Source organism: Sinohyriopsis cumingii, chromosome 6 (assembly GCF_028554795.1).
Source record: "Sinohyriopsis cumingii isolate HCF-2022 chromosome 6, ASM2855479v2, whole genome shotgun sequence".
Taxonomy (NCBI): domain Eukaryota; kingdom Metazoa; phylum Mollusca; class Bivalvia; order Unionida; family Unionidae; genus Sinohyriopsis; species Sinohyriopsis cumingii.
In genome coordinates, this window is record NC_142966.1 from 37,718,948 (window position 1) to 37,738,397 (window position 19,450).

A 19,450-nucleotide genomic window follows, 5' to 3' on the forward strand; every position below is an offset into this window, starting at 1 on the left:
ATTAATTACTGCAGTGGGACAGAATTAGTCAACATCATATCTCACTACTGTCAGGATTATCTTGACATGGATCAAACTGAAAGACACATACTCCATGTTATGTTGCAGATACACTCATCTGATATGACATACACAGATCGTTAACAAAATGTGACTCAAAGAGGATGAAAGCTACGCTTGCATATATCAATATATCCAAGATCAAGAAGATGGGAATTTCGAATAAAAGAAAATACGAACTGTAACGACATTGCTTCATATTGCTTCTGCCAGTATTGACACAGATAGGATGGCGGGAAGAGTTAAATTTGCCGGGGTGTTCCATGTACTTGGAAAAAACAAACGAAGCAATAAAAGCAATGTATTCCATAAAACTAACGCCAATGTTTGGCGTATCTTACAAAGCTCATTATCGGTATGTCAATCATAAAAACGAACATTATTAGAAAGACAGAAATATCTCATTCATTGCAGTTTCGGCTTATCAGTGACAGACCAAGCAATCCTTCAAGGAATGAGCTTACTGCACAGACTAAAACTGCTTCCGTCAAGGCATTTGTCTTCAAATGAATGTAGCAGTATGCTAACTTCAGAGCTTACGCATCAATTTAGCTGATGTCTGTAAGTGCTGCCGTCTCCGGTGCACCATTTGATAGTTCAAGAGACCCAGTTGTTTCTCCATTACCACGTATTTCCATCTGTGAGGATTATGATGATTTTTTACCGGATATATTCAACATTTAGTACCTATTCATTGGTTCACATGCACATATACATAATACTGAGAGTACATTGTACACGCCATGCGGAATAATGAATTGCGTCCTGATATAAAGTGGTGTCGCTAAGTCAGTTGCTGTAAAAATGATTTTAAGATGTTGGTAACCTCTGTGGCTATGACAATACATCCAGAGGATTAGACTCATAGAAGCTTTCTAACAGTTTATAGTACAGGAAAGAGAGATCCATCTACGATAGAAATTTTCTGGAGTTACAAACTAAATTTTGCTATCCAATGCTGCTTATGGAGACCATACTGCATTCTACTATTGGTATTTCAAACCACGTACTTCCAACAAACTTTATACATTTTCTCTAAACGAAAATCTATATAGAAGACGCTGTCAACGTCATATATGTCAGTTCACATATGGTTCTTTGTTGCTGATTAAGTCTAGAAGTGTATATTGCATTATACAATTGATAACATTGTTTGCATTATCTTTGGTTGTATCAATATTATTCGATTGATCAACCACACTGTTACACTATACGTTAAGGAACTGTGCTATCTTTTCCAGACGTTTGTGTATCAAAGTTAGGTCATTTTAATAACACTAAAATATTTGCATCTTCCTTTGTTACGACTCTGTGGACCTAAACTCAGTAACATACAGAAGCACAATCAAAAAGTTGCGTAAAACTTCTCAAACACTGTTATGCTCTAAGTTTTAAAATGAATCTTTCAGAGGACGTAACATTATTTTGACTTAAATCCGAATGAATCCATCAAGTTTTATCACAAGCCCTTCACAATAGAATATTCAGAATGAAGTCCAAGTCCTGGATGTACTGATCCACTAATATACTTGAGTATGCTGAAGTGTCAATAGTCTAGATTTATCACAATTACATTTTACAGAAGTTTTTTGAAAGAATTCACAATAATCCCCGATTAATATTTTACCCAAAGTCAGTGAGTACTTTGTAATTCCAATGAACAATCCCAACACACGACTCCTCGCAATTATTTCTAAACACGGCATTAGATACATCTGTATAGTGATTCTGAGACAAGAACACAAGAAAAAGGAATGATACATCGTATGGATCTACTTCGCAATATATATATATATATATATATATATATATATATATATATATATATATATATATATATATATATGGAGAGAGAGGGGGGAGAGGGTATGTATTATGGCAAGAGAATATGTCAAATATGGTAAACATTGTATCAGTAAAATGTTAATTTAAATGAATGAAGACTCCATCTTCCATTATATTCATCTGAGTTCTAAATAGTATTAACCTTGACTTCATCAGACATACAAGTGTTATCTGAAGAGAGCTATTTGACTCTGCCGTCGAAGACGGTAGGTCGTCTCAGAATATTTACATCATGATCTTGTATTTCATTGGCATACTCAAGGGTGATATCACTTGTATTAATATTTGTCATTACCTTCTGCAAGTTCATTGCTGCAATAATAATGTGCGCTCAACCTAAAATCGGATTATTTTTCATGTTTCTTGGGAATTAATGAACGGAACCTTTCTTGACACTGACGGTTGAAGATTACCCTAAATTAAATATCTCAGCCAAGCTCTTTCTCAGTTAAATGTATATTTAAGGTCGTCGAATACAAGGAATTTAAAAACAAGCAAGACAGAATGAAAGAACAAAACCTAAAAAGAATGCTGTCGTGTATTTGTCTTCAACGCTGATCAATAAGTAACAAACCCCATCTTCAACGCTGATCAATAAGTAACAAACCCCAAACTTAAGGATGGAGAAAAGGCGATTTTTGATGACACGGAAGAATGCTTTTGTCTTTTATGCAGCTGTTGAGATACTGAGGCATGTTCATGCTATAGTGCATTCTATTCATCTTTTATCAGAGTAAAGTCTTTATTATCTAGCAAATAACAGACAATATGTAAGCTCTTGGTTACGCTAATAACTAAGACATGAACATTCATTATCTATATGTTACTTCTATATGTACAGCGTTTCCAGAAAAGTATTGCTACTATTTGAAGCTTGATTGCGCGAATTTTTTTGCTCGTATTTGTCATTAGTAGAATGTGTTAGCTTACTGTATTTCTTACAAGGGAAATCTAGGCGTTTAATTTTCATCCCTCTAAAATCTGCATATAGTCTCGTCACAAGCAGCAATTAAATTGTCATCATGATAAAAAGCAAACTCAAAATTCGCAATCATGAATTTAATCCCTGCAATTTCTACATGTGTATATATTGTATATATGTGTGACAAAACACCATTCTCCGGATCACATTATGTGTTTAAAGTTATTTCAGCTTTTGTCCAAAAAAAAAACCAAAATTATTTTATTATATTTCTTTACCGCAAGTAGATTTTTTTCTTGACTTGCTAGCATGATATATAGAATCTATGTTGTAGCTTGGGCCGAGACAAAGAAATCCCAGTCAAGGGTTTATATTTATGGGGAGACATATAATATAAACCCGCGACTGCGATTTTCTTGTCTCGGTCCAAACCCCAACGTAGATTATTTTTCTGACCCAATATTTTCCTTTCAAGTAAAAAGAATTCTGCACAAGCGCTCACGTCCAATGTTTATATGCGGCGCGATAATATAAATATGTTAATGAGGGCTGTGGTGTGACCTTTGCGTCCGAAGTACACAGTTTATACGCGTGAGCAAAGAAAAATAACAACAGAAAACGTCGTATAATAATGAGGTATTATCACATTTAATATATGGATATTATATGAAATTGACAATAAATAATTAATATTTATTACAAGAAACCGTTTTATTTTCATCAGTTACAATTTTGAAAAGTTAACGTTCTATTGTAAATAATAAAACGAAATTGGCTACTCATCTCTACTGTTTTGTAATTATACTTGGTACAGGCTATAACGAAGAATAACATCTTTCTTTAAATTATTCATGGGTAATTAGAGATCTGTGTCACTATCGTATATAACTATTCTTTTCTTTGGAGGAGGTGAAACTGTGTGTGACATACTTGTATTGTCCTTAATATTGATTGTAAAGTTACCCCCGCGTATAATAGACCCTCAAAAAAACGGAGCGGATAACCATGTGCTAAACTTTCAAGTTCACGGATTCTTTGAACATTTATTTTTCTGTCCTGGAAATATGGCAAGTGCTACAGTGAAATTTGCTTATGGATTAATGTCCTGTCGGATAAATTATTCCTTCTGGCTGGTAAGTGTATTATTTGTCATTAAATAGTGTAGGTATATTTTTGATTCAACCGGGGCACAGTGGAGATGCTTAACAAGATTAGAAAAAAAGCATGTTTTATATAAAACTTTTCTGGCTGTTACTAAGTTTTCCGTAGTTGTTAAGAGAGTAGTGAGGCTATGAAGTGTATAGGTCTATAGTATATATGCATGGATATGTGTTTTCTGTTATATTGTTCATTTCACACACAACATTGAGAATTTTATCCTGTCTGTAGCACAGTCATTTTCAGGTCAGCGTCATTAAATGTAGCTAACAGTATATAATTTTTTTCACATGAAGTATTTAAAACTAATTAGGTAGCTTTAGCTACATTTAATGACGCTAATTTAAAAATGTATTGAGCTAGGCCTGCCTATAGGATCAAATTGACCATGCTGTGTGGAACGAACAAACATAATACCAAAAAGCTCGACATCATATGCGTTTCTCTTTGTCTCTCTCGAATTGTTTTTCTATAGCGTGTTCTCAAAGATGGATTTAACTTAAGTTACTATGTTTTGTTATATATTTGTTGCTGTTGTTGTTGTTTGATTTTATTACAACTACGTCAGGAAGAACAGAAGACAACAAGTTTTTCTTTTTTTAAAAGCAGTTCTGAGCGCGTGGACACCTTGACTGAGACGACTGGTCTGAGATGACTAGACTGAGACAAGAAAAGTAAGGTTAGCAAAACAAGTAAATTTCTCTGTCGCATGGGTGGGAAATTAATTTCCCAAGAAGGCTTCAGTCGAGAAAGGTATTGAAAATTTCTTGTAATTACCTGGTAATCGAATGAACAAAATTGCAAGAGAATAAAAATATGCATATTTTTCTACATTGGCCACGTTATATAGACTTCATAAATTGTCCATAGAGTTGAAATAAAATATTGCACAATTGCTATTATGGCATCTAAATCTAATCAGGTCATACTGAACTGACTACTTATATGCTTGTTAAATTTAATTTGTATATCTCGTCTGGTTTCGATTAATCATTATACGATTGTTTTGATTTTTTTAAAATTACACTTGTATCCAAAAATGTTCAAAGTTGTATAAAGATCGAACCTTTGAATTATAATTAGGTCGTCTACATATGACTATGATTTAATACATAATTTCATGGCCTTTTGGTTGATCATATTTTGTTATCGCTCTAAAATGGATTCAGGACGAACGTACAAACGGACAGCACCACAACAATAGGCCTCCTGACTGTATTAGAAATTAGATATTCATTTTGATTGTCCATACGATATACTCGTCCCTTACACCTTGCATTCAGTACATAATACATCATTATTTCGATGTATTTTTGCAATGTTTATGGTATTGAGGAACCATATCTTACATTATTTAAAATAGCTAACTGTAATAGTTTATCGCTTCATTCTGATAAAACAGCTAGAACAACGGAGCAAAGTCTGACACATTTAAGTATTTTTTCTTAAATCTATTCTAGAATTTCATGTGAACCATACAATAAGGATGTACAATTAAACCCGCCGCCATACATATGGCAACTAAAATATGTAAACTCGCATATATTTGAAATTATTTAATATCGACAAAATTGCACTGTGATAATTTGATAAATCCACCCGCACACCTAATTAGATACACAAATTATGGATACATACTTAGTAATATATTATAGGGATAAATGTAAAAAAAATATATGTACGTAGGCTTCAAGCAGTTATTATGAGACGCAAAACAAGGCGTGTTAATTTATGAACTATATTGGATAAATAACTTTTCTTTGGCAAACCTATAGCTTGATCAAAACAAGGATAAAATGATTTTTATTTATTTATCATAAACATGTTATTATGTTGTCGTCATTATTTTAATAAAATAATTTTATCAGATAACATGTATGATAAATAAGTGTGTAACAGCATTGTATGAAACACATTTTCTTACAGAGTCTGCTTTGGATCACACGTGAAATTTAGTAAATATGAGTATTTTTACTTTTTTTCAATGCTGTCTTCCATCACGATGGAAGGTCATGGCCATGAAATTTTGTTATAAAATCCCAAGCGGAAGAGACATGGAAAAACCGTACCTTGAACCCATAACTCTCCTAGACTTTACTGCTTAGTACTGCCTACGTTTTATTTTTCTTACAGAAGGTACTCTTCACAGCTTTCAAATCAGATTCATCTTAATACAAGGTAAGTGTGATAGATTGCCGACCGTTATATAAAGATTTTAAAATAAAATGATGTCGCATTATGAGAGGTACGTATAATTGCCAAACAAAATTGTTTATATATATTGTACAAACTTTCCTATCCATTGTATAATCATTGTAGACTAAAATAAAGGTGCATGATTGACAGAGCAGGATAATATTTTCCTACACAAGAAAAGTTTGGAATCCAGATGGATAATGCACTGTGTAACATGCTGATTTACGTGACATATGATTAATATATTTACCTAGATAGCAGAATAAAATAGGGTCAAATGTAACAAGAGAGATATCTGCTTTCTAAAAGTCATGTAAAAGCCGATATTAGTATTATTAGTGTTATTATTATTATTACTCTTATTATTGTTATTATTATTATTATTATTATAACGTATGATAATAATGACATTCTAATTTCATAGCATACTACATTCAGAAATATGGCAATGGATAATTATAGAATAACAGCAGCATAACAACAATCACCATGCCACCAATACTACTACTGCTACTAATACTAAAGCTATTAAAATATTATTAATAATAATATTGATAATAATTTTATCATTATTATTATTATTATTAGTAGTAGTAGTAGTAGTAGTAGTAAGCTGGTACAAATATGTAGTATCACTTCATTAATCCGCAACAATGATGATTGCTATTCACCCCATACAGGGGCCCCGTGTGGCCGAGTGGTCTAAAGCACTCTCCTTTATGGATCACTGCCATCTCACCTCTGTCTGCAACGGTTCGAGTCTCAGATTCAGCCAATGTGGGTATGTGAGAAAGCTTGCCAGTAGCTTCTCGTGGGTCGGTGGTTCTTTCCGGGGTTTTCCTGGATTCTTCCTACACCATTAATACTGGCCGCCATGTATAGCCTGTTGTGTGCTGAAAAATGGCGTTAAACCCTACAACAACAACAACAAAATCCACATATATTTATGGAGAAAAAGAAATATATTCAAACAAATAAAATATTTAAGTTGATTCAAGGTTATACAATTGTTTCCCTTATTTGAATGTATTTAAGACAAGACAGATTGCAGACAACATTTGTGGTGACATTTTTGTCCCATTGCTATTAAATATATTTTAATAAGACGTCATTTTGTTATGTACATGTGCTATTTTAAATATACCCACAAAACTACTGGCATCAGGCCAATTGCTAGGTTCATGTACGATGTAAATGATATGGTTTGAAAACTGAATTAAACGCAACTCAATACCCTATTCAAAATTACCGACTGTGAAATGACGTCTAACAAAGGTCAGACGAAAAGACTGTTCCTTGTGCATGAATCATAACGCCTGGGTGTTATCATGGGACATTCTTGTTTTTGTATTAAATCTACAAGTAAATGAATGTGAGTAGTATAATAATGGTCATTTGGGAATTTAGTAATTTTCATGGTCATAGTCTCTATCTCCCATAACTTGCGTTCATTTTAGGAAGCAAGCCAAATACTTTATGCAACCAGTTGGTTATTAGCGTTGATAATCCATGAAAGTGAAGTAGTTCAAGCAAGCAACCAGAATCATGCATCGACGCAGATCAGTAACGTGCAAAAACCGCCACTGTCACTTAAACGTAATCCAGTTAAAATTGCTAAAAAATGCAATCACTGAATCTCAAAGTCGTTGCTGAATAGCCTAATTAATACTTTTACCAACCGCAGTCGACATAGTTTAAGCTGATCGTACCGTTACCGCTTTTGTTGGTGCTCAAGTAACTAATTGCAAAAGTTGATCTTGAGGCGATTGCGACGCTTGCAACCCCAGTTTTTTCATCCGATCAACAGCAATAGTTCTGATGTACCAACGAATCGCTTTCCAACCTGATTAGCGATTGGTGCAGCGCGTGAAGCCAATCCCGCAAGCACCTTTGGTGCACCTGTAAACAATCAGTGAATAACGTCACCGTTGCCAGTTCCGTAACATGTAGCCTAAACGGGTTTTCTCGCATTTACAGTGAGTTCGGGCCTTACAATTCTACGAACGACTGTCATCATATTAAATATTAGGTTTATCGCTAATGTACAGTTGTATCATTAATGTGTCTTTTCGAAGATATTGAAAAATATATTTGGTGTATGCGCATTTGGTTATAGCACCCCGTTTTAAGGAATTCTTAGATTTGTGTGATTATTTGTGTGATTATTGGATTTCGACGCAACGGAAATATCCCTAGCCCGAAATAATTAGCCGACTGCTAGGAGCAAACGTCACGGAGTGAAATGTTAGTGAGTTTCCATGATGCCATGGTTCACTAGTAGTGAATTTCGGCCAAAACCGAATGAATGTCCCTGGAGTAAGATAGTCTATATTAAAATATAGTGGTGTACATTGATATTAGACCAACTGTAATAAACTCGCAACGCCGTCAATGCAATCTGTATTGTGTATGATTCTCCAACAGTACCAAGTGTGAAAATGTCACTTCGAATTCTGGTTTTGTTGAAGAGAAAATGATCATCGAGGTAACACTTTGGTTTGTGTTACCAACAACCTGTTGCATTGCAGCATAGATTTCTCGTAGTACACGCAGCAATGCAGTCTTTTCTTGAGCTAATCATCGGTGTTGTGCAAACGAAGGCATTCGTATTCATCATTGATATTTTCAACAAAATCATGCATCAAAATGTAATCATTAGCATCATCGTTGTTCTGCACGTCTTGATCCACACATTCTAGAGTCAAGTTCGTCTGCTGCCTGTGTTTCATTGGTGGGTGAAGGTTTTTCTTTTGTCTCGTGCAAGAGTTGTGCACAACCTTTCATTGCTTCATATACTTGAATAATTTGTCCTGATTTAGCCATATCAAGTAAACCTTGATACAAGTGAAACATCTTATCACATGCTTTGTTACTGCCAGTAAATCCCCTGTATATCCACTAGTCCAATACATTTGTATATTCTTTGTTGCGTTTTTGATGACTAAATCTTAACCACAGGCTGTATATAAAGACCTTCACGGATGGGATTTTCAAAGATCTACTGGCTACCGTAATCATTACAATTTGCTTCGTTGTTTCTATTCTTGAGTAGTGCAATGTTGGTCGTGGAATATTATCAACTACTTCTCTGATGGTTTACTCCGTTGTAATCTTTCCAATTTCACCGACGTCTTCATTGACTTCCTCAATCGCAGCTGCCAAGCGCGTAACATTCCCTGCAATTGCTATGTGGCTTTCTTGTTAGCCTTGGTACCTTTAATTATTTTATAAATTCAGTCCGGTTCTTCTTCTGTTCATGCTAGCGCTGACAGTAGTACAATTGTTGCTTTTGTTGCGTTTGGATATCCTCAGCACGTTCCGTAATTTCTTTTCTCGATTCAATCAGCGGTGCAAATGTTTATTCAAAGCCCACCATAATGTCTTCTCGTGTAGATTGTGTGGACTCAAACGTGACTTTGACGCTTTTGCGCCCATCTATAACATTACTAATTAATTCCTTGTGTTCGCTAGCGGCTTTAAGGCATCGCTTTTTAAATTCTTCCATGACATCACTGGCGAATATTGTATATGACTATTAACTAGTTTCATCGGACATATTCCTGTATAAACTCGCAAGATATGTTTCTTAGCGACTGGACGTTCTGGTGTAGTCAATGGTGAGAAAATTATACAAATCTGTTGTGATTTGCGCACACGTTTCACGAAATTCATCCCTCAAGTGGTCAGTGATACACTAGGTCCAATAGTTGTTTGCAAGGCCAATCTCATCAATGCCACTAAATATCATCAATATGTTATAGTTGTCAATGATCACTTTGAGCAAATGTGTGTATCACTGAGTCAAATAGATCACGTCGGTGTTTTGTGCCGGTCCAGTGAAAATATTTGCGCGGTATTGATTTGGTGCTTAATCATCACATCGTCGTACACTACAAGACTGGTTTCGTTTGCATCCAAATCGTCAATGGTAGGTGCTGTATCGACAATGGAAAAGAAATCGATGGTGGACAATCACGCTTTTTGAAAGTATTTCAAAACATCATAACAAAGTTGATCATCAGCTAACTACATAATCACGTGAATCGATCCCATTTCAACCATCTTAAAATCTTATTGGATAATACAACTGTGGTGTACAATACAATCATGTCTTCGTATTGTGCGCTATGCTGCTAAAACACAGCTACCGCAAACCCAACTCATGTTCAAACACGTAATGAGCTGGCCGCGATTACTGACACTTGTGTCCAATGTGAAGCAAACGAGTTCAAGTTTATTTTAGAAACGTCCCTGGAGGTGATCTCTCGACTGCTTTAACAAAACTACTTGGATCACCATGGAGTAACTATCCTGGTGAAAAACACATTCCTTTATACAATTATAGTGGGCCAGTGACACGGCTGGATATAAGACTTGATTCTGAAGACCAACGAAAGCTTGGAGAAACACCTATAAATCGTGTTGATTACTCATGTTACTAAAATAACCTTTCGTACCTAGCATCAAAAGATATCCGTGTATGTCAACGTGCTGACTTGGATCTCATTCGTGACTTGAATGCGATTGTGGGATCAGGCGATGGAGAAAGAAGAGCTAGATGGATCATCAACAGATATATTAAAACCATGATCGCTCTTGGAGGATTTTAAGGTAACTATATATTGACACGAACAAACAAACCGAACATGGATATAAAAGCCGAAAATTTTCAGGAATATCCTACTGTCCGCACGTGTATTGGAAAGATAAAGCCCATGCGGAAAAGTTAGGAAGTGCTGTAAATGTTATGCATGGGGCTGCTTGAGTCTGGTTGCCCAAACCAGCATTGTGGCAAACTTACGAACCAATGCCAAGAAAGATATTACGTGGATGATCTCTTGTTGTTAACACGATCGTGTCAAGGGACTCACATAAAAGGTACAATTCAACCAGTGTCGATATTGCCCGCAAACACAAATAACCAGAGCCGCTGACGTCAAAAGGCGCTGAAATTGTCGCTGATGCTCTCAAACACATCATGCACATTCCCAATTAACATGGCCAAGACTGCTACAAGTTGATTCTGGTAAGGAATGTCCTTGAGCTGTTGCTGCATGGTTGACAAAACATCGTTTACCAGTTCGTATTTCTCACATTAATATACATGTATTCCAAGCATTGTGGAACGCTTAAATGCACACATACGGAATGAAAATTCGGGCATCAGTACGCAGAGGAGTTGTTGTTGTTGTTGTTGTAGGGTTTAACGCCATTTTTCAGCACGCGATAGGCTATACATGGCGGCCAGTATTAATGGTGGAGGAAGAAACCGGAAAATCCCCGGAAAGAACCACCGACCCTCGAGAAGCTACTGGCAAGCTTTCTCACATATCCACATTGGCCGAATCCGAGACTCGAACCCACGCAGACAGAAGAGGAGTTGTTAATGAATCCCCAGCGGTCTCACAAATTAGTAGCAACTCTTCTATTTGTCATAAGAGCATAGAACAATGAAGTCATGGGTGTGATCTGATTAAAACCAGGTGATGCAATTCGACAAAAGAATGTCATGGTTATTCAGAAAATGATTTCACAGCCGGCAAGGTTGCAACTATGGATGCTCCCAGAAAAAAACACAAAAAAACATATTAACGTTTGGAGCCTATTAATGAAAGAACAGAAAGCCCTACCGCCGATTATTTGTGTCACATGGGTTGCAAGTCGTTCGAGCCAATACTGAACTGCAACCAAGATCTGATTTGATGCCATAATGCATGAGATTAAGGTTGATTCACAATACCATGATGACCAAACGCGTAGGTGGTGATTCAGTCGGGGAATATCCATCGCATGGTACTAAGCGGTGACAAATTCACTATATTACATTGGTATAATCCAATACGATGTTTCTTCGATCGGATCATATTTGCCACCTGTGCAAATTAACATCGTTTGCGAAGACTTTCCACGTAAATGTCGTTCCATAAATTGTTTTGCACAATAACCTGTAGAACACATCTGGCTTTTTCATGTTTTTGGAGTCCAAAAATTCTTCCATTGGTTATCTGGAATACTCATCCTTGAACTTACCAGGAAACCTTTTATTGGAGTTTGTAAACAACGAATGTTCTTTCGGACACTCGCCTGTATGAAATTAATTTGCCAAAACTTGTTTTGCCCATGTCCCCGTACACATCATTTGTGGTAATATGCATCAACAGCGAGTCTGCATCCGTGTAAAGCTTCTTGATGTTGCCTCCGGGTATCGGCCTAATCTTGTCATACTAAATTTCATACATTGACATTTTCGGGATATATAGCACATACGATCCAAAATAGATGGGTCTTTCCACCTTGAGTTTCAATTGTTCCGAGATTCAAATGCAGGGTGCAAGCACTGGATGTATCTTGGTTAGACGAATTCCCTATGGCAAGTAAAACTGCAGATTTCGTATATGTAATTGCGTTTCGTCCAACGGTTTGGTACACATTTGGTGCATTCAGTAGACTTGATTCCAGATTCATTAACGATTACGTATCAGACGCAATCGACGCTTCAGTGGCCTGCGAATAATCGCTAATAATAATATTGTAAATGTTCAGGGTATTTTAAATTAACTTTAAAGAAACATCGTGGTCATTGTTGCTGCTAAAATCGCATAGGTATTTTTGTAGGCCAACATGTGCCGGAACAATCAAATAAATCTCACAAAGAGGTAATGATTACAACATATCTTAGCCATTGAGATTATCGGCATATAGATCCAAAATATTAATGTTGCGGTCAGCAGAATCGTGTCCGTCTATGCGTGAGATGTTGGCGTGATCGTATGTGACTCATCATAGAAAAATCGTCGCGAAGTGTGCGCTCAATAAACAGATAATGATCACTATCGGTGAGAAATTACAACTTAACTTTGATTGTTGACAACAACGCATACAAAGACATTTCTGGTAGTAAGAAGTAATGAGCATGATCAAACTTGTACACGTGCATGTGTCAAGAAATTTGTCAAAAAACCCTCGAGTAAAAAACCTCGAGCGAAAGTACATCAGTGCGCAAGTACAAATAGTGATAGTCACACATGGTTTTGCATTCTAATGCCGACCAAACTTTGCTCGACATCGTTGGCGGCAATATTTTTTGATCGGTGACAAATGACGTTCAGCAAACTTGCCCCATTCGCTCATGTATTTGCAAGGATACATAACTTTTTTCGTTAGCATGTCAGGGCTGGCACAATTGGCACAGTGTCTACGGGTAATATTGTATTTTAGCTACATTTATCACTAATATGACCAAAGACAAATCCAGAAATTGTAACGAATCGATGAACATGTATTGTCCCAGACAAAACGTAATGAATTGGTGCATGTTGTTGGGAATAACATTTCTTGGATATTTTGATGCCGTGGCTACTTCTTGCATAATCAAGTGACTATCATATCCAAACGTGTTGTGTGCGGCTCCTCTGTACGCGCCCTTGAGGTAACAAATGTCACGCACTTTGGCGTCAGTCCCAATTATTTATGTCTACGGGTGAATAGAACTCTTGTCGGTTTCATTTTGCTGTAACTTCAATCGTGTGTAGAAAAATATCAAACTTGTCCCGGCCACGATACAACATTGGTGCTCCAGTTCGCACGTAAAATCTGACTTCTCTATAACAAAACAGGGTTGGATTTCCGGATTCACAACAGAACATTTTTGACGATGATATAAATAGTGTTTAATAATGAATGACTTGAATGAGCAAATAATTATGAATATGTCCGTCTATATATAATCCAAAATGTTGGATTAATTAACATAAGAAAGCACAGACTTAATAATTAATAATACAAATAAATTACTTTACAAAATACAAAAACAAGCGGTGAATGGTTCACAGTGATTTCACAATGAAAAGATTGATATAGTTTACTCAGTTAGTAAACAATTTAGAAATTTACTCATGTAGTAAAATGAATTCATTCAGATAGTGAAAGTATGCAACAAAAAGGGACATATATACAAATTATCTTTACAATCACGAAAGATACAATGGGTTTTAGGAACCCCAAAATTAGCCCACGACTAGCAGATTACAAGTAAGGAGATACACTCCGTCATCAGCACACTTTATTTCATCTCCATGGCTGCTACAGTTCAGCTTCAAAGCTGCTACGGTTAATTACTGTGGTTGGCTTTACAGCTTGCACCACGTCGATCCCGATCACTCCGATAACTTTGAACGCTTGGGTCACTCTGGTCACTCTATACACTCTAGCCACTCTGGACACTCAAGACACTCTAGACAATCCAGAACTCTGGACAGCTCTACACAGCTCTACACACTCTTGACATTCCAGAAACTCTAGACAGCTGAAAATATATCCAGCAGCATGTACTATACATGACACGGGCATATAAGATAAAACGTAAAGACGTTATACAAGGTAAGCTATACAGATTACATTATCGGCACAATAATTACAAAACATTTGGTTCAGAAATAAACCTAAACCTACTCGATAAGAATCCTACTGTACTAAACATTTCTTAAAAATGTAGCTTTATATTACTAATATAAATTCCTTGCTAAGTCGCAAACAAGAATATAAATATTTGCATTATACTGCGTAAGCTACATATCAAACATACAAAAATAAACGTGGTAATACAGTAATTACAAATTATACACAAGAAATTAATAAACTTACATACCTCTACAGCTGAAGATATGCAAGTCCTTAAAGCAGACCGCTGACTGACAAGACTATCCGTAATGTAAAGAGTTTTACCTACGATGAGGTATTTATACACATATATAGTCTGTGCACTGAAGGCATTCGGTTCATCCCATCGCGAGCACTTTGCATGTGCGGCATAGGATGAACCGAACTCACTATTTCGAAATACAACACAATATACATAAACCACCCTCGGGTATCGTTGTACACAAAAAAACGAAACCAGAGTACATATATTTAATAAATAAAAGAATTTATACAATTCCGTGACACCCACCACAATAAGCGTCATGGTCAGTGTGCAGTTGTTGGGTATTGAATACATGCATGCAACGTTTGTATGGATTTTCCTTACTCTCATGTTTACCGTGTCAGTTAAGCCAGCGGGCAGGATTCTTTATCCATTCATAATGCGAGACCAGTTCTGAATCAGTCATATTAATTCAGCAACAACTAATTAACCTGTTTTTTTTTCTTCATGTGGGGATAGTTCAAGCAGATAAAAGCCTTTGTTTTCAGCGAACACATTAACGGTGATACATGATTTCAGTGTTTTAAATTTGTTTAGTGTGGAATTGGTAATCTCGCACAGGAAATTCTATATTGCCAAAATTAAGTTCACCCAGGTGGTGCTGATATTTTTCAGACTAGTCTTTATGGTCATAAACAGGATAAAAGACTATAAGAATTTCCCATTCAACACTTCAACACCTCTGTTGTTAAAATTCTTACATTTATTACTGACCGTGACAGAGCCATAAAACGGCTGATATGGTGAGATAAGTACCTCGAATTTCGCATATCGGTCAATTGTCAATACTGAACCTGCAATGGTGTAATTTTCCGACGTCTTGATAATCTTTTCAATGCTTTTTTCAATTTCATAATTGATTAACTTTGTGTCTTTATGGTTCAGCATAGTGCAGGCACAGCTGAATCGACCATGTAGTAGTTTTCTTTCCATCCTTGTCAGGAGTTAGCTGCATAACCAAAATGCGCATTTAGAACATCATCTTCTTAACTCCAGATCGGCCAGATGGATGTACCTCCACAATTCTTCCATATTTACTCTGCCAGCAGAATTGTTCTTCCTTTAAATATTTTCCTACCAATAGAATTTCAATGTTACATTGAAAGATCGCGATAGAAAAATTAATAAATCAGTAACAGGTTTTGACCTGTTTTTGTAGCATAGATGCCATCAATTTGTAAAGCCAACAAATACGTAATGAAAAGCTATTAGCTAAAATTAAAAATGTATGCACAATGGCTCATTTCAAAGATATATCAGATCCCGCGTGTGATATGGGAGCGCCTTTGTTAGTGAAATAAAGTAAACGAGACTTTCAGCATGACCCATACCAGCTAGAGACCCTGAATCAACAAAACAAAAATAAACTACACGTACAAGACACATCTAGAATTTTCCTTCCATGTGAGACATTCATGGAAATTAAGGGAAAACTTACAATTAAAAATGTGTACACGTTTGCAGTGGTAACAATTATAATCTCTATATCCAATGTTGGATTCGTCAACAATTTAATCATGGCGTTACGTTTTCCCATCAGTGGAAAGGAATTTGAATAAATTCTTGACATCATCGACGTAGGAACGACAACTCAATAACTAACTAGATACAGATTTGATTAACGAGAGAAACAGGTCTAACAATCATGTGTGTCAAAGACGTAACTAAAACGCAAATCAAAGATCGCTCACAATATTTTTTGTTCATCATCATTCGTTTCAGCTGCATGTTTTTGCTCATCTTACATAGGCCCTGCCCTAATTTTATTCTTGTATTTGCACAGCGCCGATCACAACTCATTGGTAGTTCACTGAAGTTCTCTGGTGCTATTCCTCTCAGCCCCATATTTGGACTTTGCAGACATTTTCGCAATGTTATTTTTGGAGCTAAACGGAGAGTCCCTTTGTTTCGTAAGAACAACGCAAACGATCCTATTTGGCGTGGTGCAGGTGTCGCCAATGGTAAAGTATTTTAAACATTTACTTTTTGGATGCCTGTGCTAACATAGTCACTCTCTAAATAATCATTTGTTGTTATCATCTATGAAATCTGGAATCGCTTCAATGCTGAAGTTTCTCGCACGTACCAGATTTGCACCCAAGAAATAATAGGGTGGGACACTTTATACGGCAAATGAGTACTCAACATGATCTTTCCGAAACAAAACATATGTTAGTGGCGTTCCAATGTATGGATTGTAAAAATTAAACAAAATATATATCAAGAGTGAGTGAAATTTCTTTGCCGCTAAACGATGATCAGGAACCCTCTGAAGAAATTATACCTGATTAAGGAGACCGCACGTACATATTACCAACCGCCACTGAGATGCCTTTGACGGAAAATACTATTACCACTAACAAAACATCACCATCAGCAGGAGGATACGTAATACTTGACCGAGGAAAAGTATTGAGACAGATAAAATTGATGATGTCCTGACGTCCCTTTAGTTTAAAAAATCCAACCGTCTTTTTTAGGGCCAACTGTATCCCGTGAAAAAGAGATGCAACTCAATGTTGGCCGAATTATAAAAACAAGAGAAAACTTCAATTATTTTTCAATTACTTAACTGTGTGCGTGTGTCAATGTGCGTTTAAGTATCAAATCCATAGCGTACAAAAATCAAGAGCAAGAAACACGTTTTATTTGGTATATTTACTTTTAAATCGCACTTAATGCAACCTTCGTAACACATCACATAAGTCCCTTATCCTTTATCTTCCTTTCAGTGTCTGTCCTTTTTGTTGAATTTCTTCACACGCACAATTGTTTTCTGTATTGTCTTTTGTTATCTTCATTTCTTTTATTTCTTGACGGGTACATCTCGGGCAATTGTTGTCAAACCAGATTTTGGAAATAAGAAGAAACAGAGTTTGCTGAGCAGAAACTAGTAGAATATCCACATGGCGAATACGACTTTCCTTGTAGCATCATACGCTAGCTGAAGTGTCAGTTCAACCATATGCGAGTGAGTTTGAAGACTCTATGAGTGGGCCTAAACAAAACAAACCGCAACTTCTGTTGAATTTCTAAGAGAGTCCAGATGTATCAAACGGGAAAAGCGTTCCGTAGCTCCGGAAAATTATTGTCACATTCCTTAAAGGCAAAAACAGACTCCAAGAAATGTTTAGAACTACGTCTTACACATGCAAGGTAAAATTTTAATAGTCCAAAACTGAAATTAAACTCGAGAAAGTAGCATGTTTCGTTACAACTCTGAAGAATTTATTGTCAAAGACATCGAAACGACGATGCAAAGCTAGAGTGGACAATCGTTTTGAGACTCGCCATTATTCCTGGCAGTTTGATAATGAACTGGAGGAAGACATCAAGCAAGACCAGCACAAGAAGAAAACGTAGCAAGTAGATTTTATCTTTTTGGCTTTGAATTAAGCAATTAACTTTCATGTTCCTAAATTCTGTGTAGCTCGTCTAGCTTGTGCAAAGTGTATGTAGGAACCTACAATCTTTTCATTGTCCCCTTTGTCGCAAGATTCCAGGAGCTCTTGAAAAAAGTTCGGGGACCATGCACTCCTGCATATTTTGCCGAATAGCTTTTAGACCCTACCGAGGATACTTGGAGCGAGGAAGACATCCAGAGTTACGGGGACTGTAATCGATATGCAACTGTGATGGCTCATAATTTTTTCTTAAATATTTGTCAACATAAGGATTTTAATGTTCCACCTTCACCTCTAACGCAACAAAACTTATCTACAAAAAAGTGGGACAAATACCCTTTTACGATTCTGTGAGTTTACTAGCAGTTCCTTTGAGAAGAATGGCTAAAAAAATCTTTTAAATGTCAGAAATGGAGAAAGGTTATTTTCCACAATTTTCATTACCAAATCTAATCAGCACGTTGTGCTCCCACATCTGCCTGACTTTCACTATTACGACGCAGACGGCATCCACACAAAACCAGGAGAAACATTCTACGCTTAGTACGAAATTCACTCTTTGCTTGACTTTCAGGAAGAAATGTTGAAGTACTGCCGATCCGATATGGACATCTTACAACGTGGCTGTGGAACATTACGACAATTGTGTAAAGTCTTTTAAGTATCTAACATTTGAAACAAATTTATAACATTGCTAAGGCGTGATGATTAGGCTATCGAAAGACGTTCATGCCCGAGAACAAACTGGCTCTCATAGTTTCCTGAGCATACCTCTCGATTTTGAGATGATTGCACTACTTGTGTGCAAATGATGACAAAACTGATACAAGAGGCTAGAAGCGATTGAGAAAGTGATATTGGAGGTCGTTTCTTGGATGGCTAGGATTTAGTAAAATCCCTGATCGTCTGCAAATTCAACAGGGATGTTTATTTCACTGATGTTTTTTTTCCAGTTTCCCTCATATATAAAAGCTATCTTTGTATACACAGTTATATTTATTTATTTATTTTTATAGAAAGGTACTCTCAAGTTTTGATTGCAACACAAAAATATTAATAACAACAATCAGTGTTAATATATTTCTCGTAGTTACCCTGTATGCATTTATCTGGTAACCAATTTGCATTCCGCACTTCATTTCCGTTTTATAAATTTGAGTT

General features: G+C 36.3%; 1 protein-coding gene across 3 annotated transcripts in view; it reads left to right on the forward strand.

Annotated features, from left to right (window-relative positions):
* Positions 1-5,991: 5,991 nt before the first annotated feature.
* The window catches only part of LOC149796730 (uncharacterized), a 28,985-nt gene continuing 15,526 nt past the window's right edge, over positions 5,992-19,450 (forward strand). For all 3 annotated transcript variants that reach the window (XR_016421729.1, XM_089961381.1, XM_089961380.1), the window contains exon 1: positions 5,992-6,163. The gene's annotated coding sequence lies outside the window, so the exon portion shown is untranslated. The remainder of the gene's footprint in view (positions 6,164-19,450) is intronic.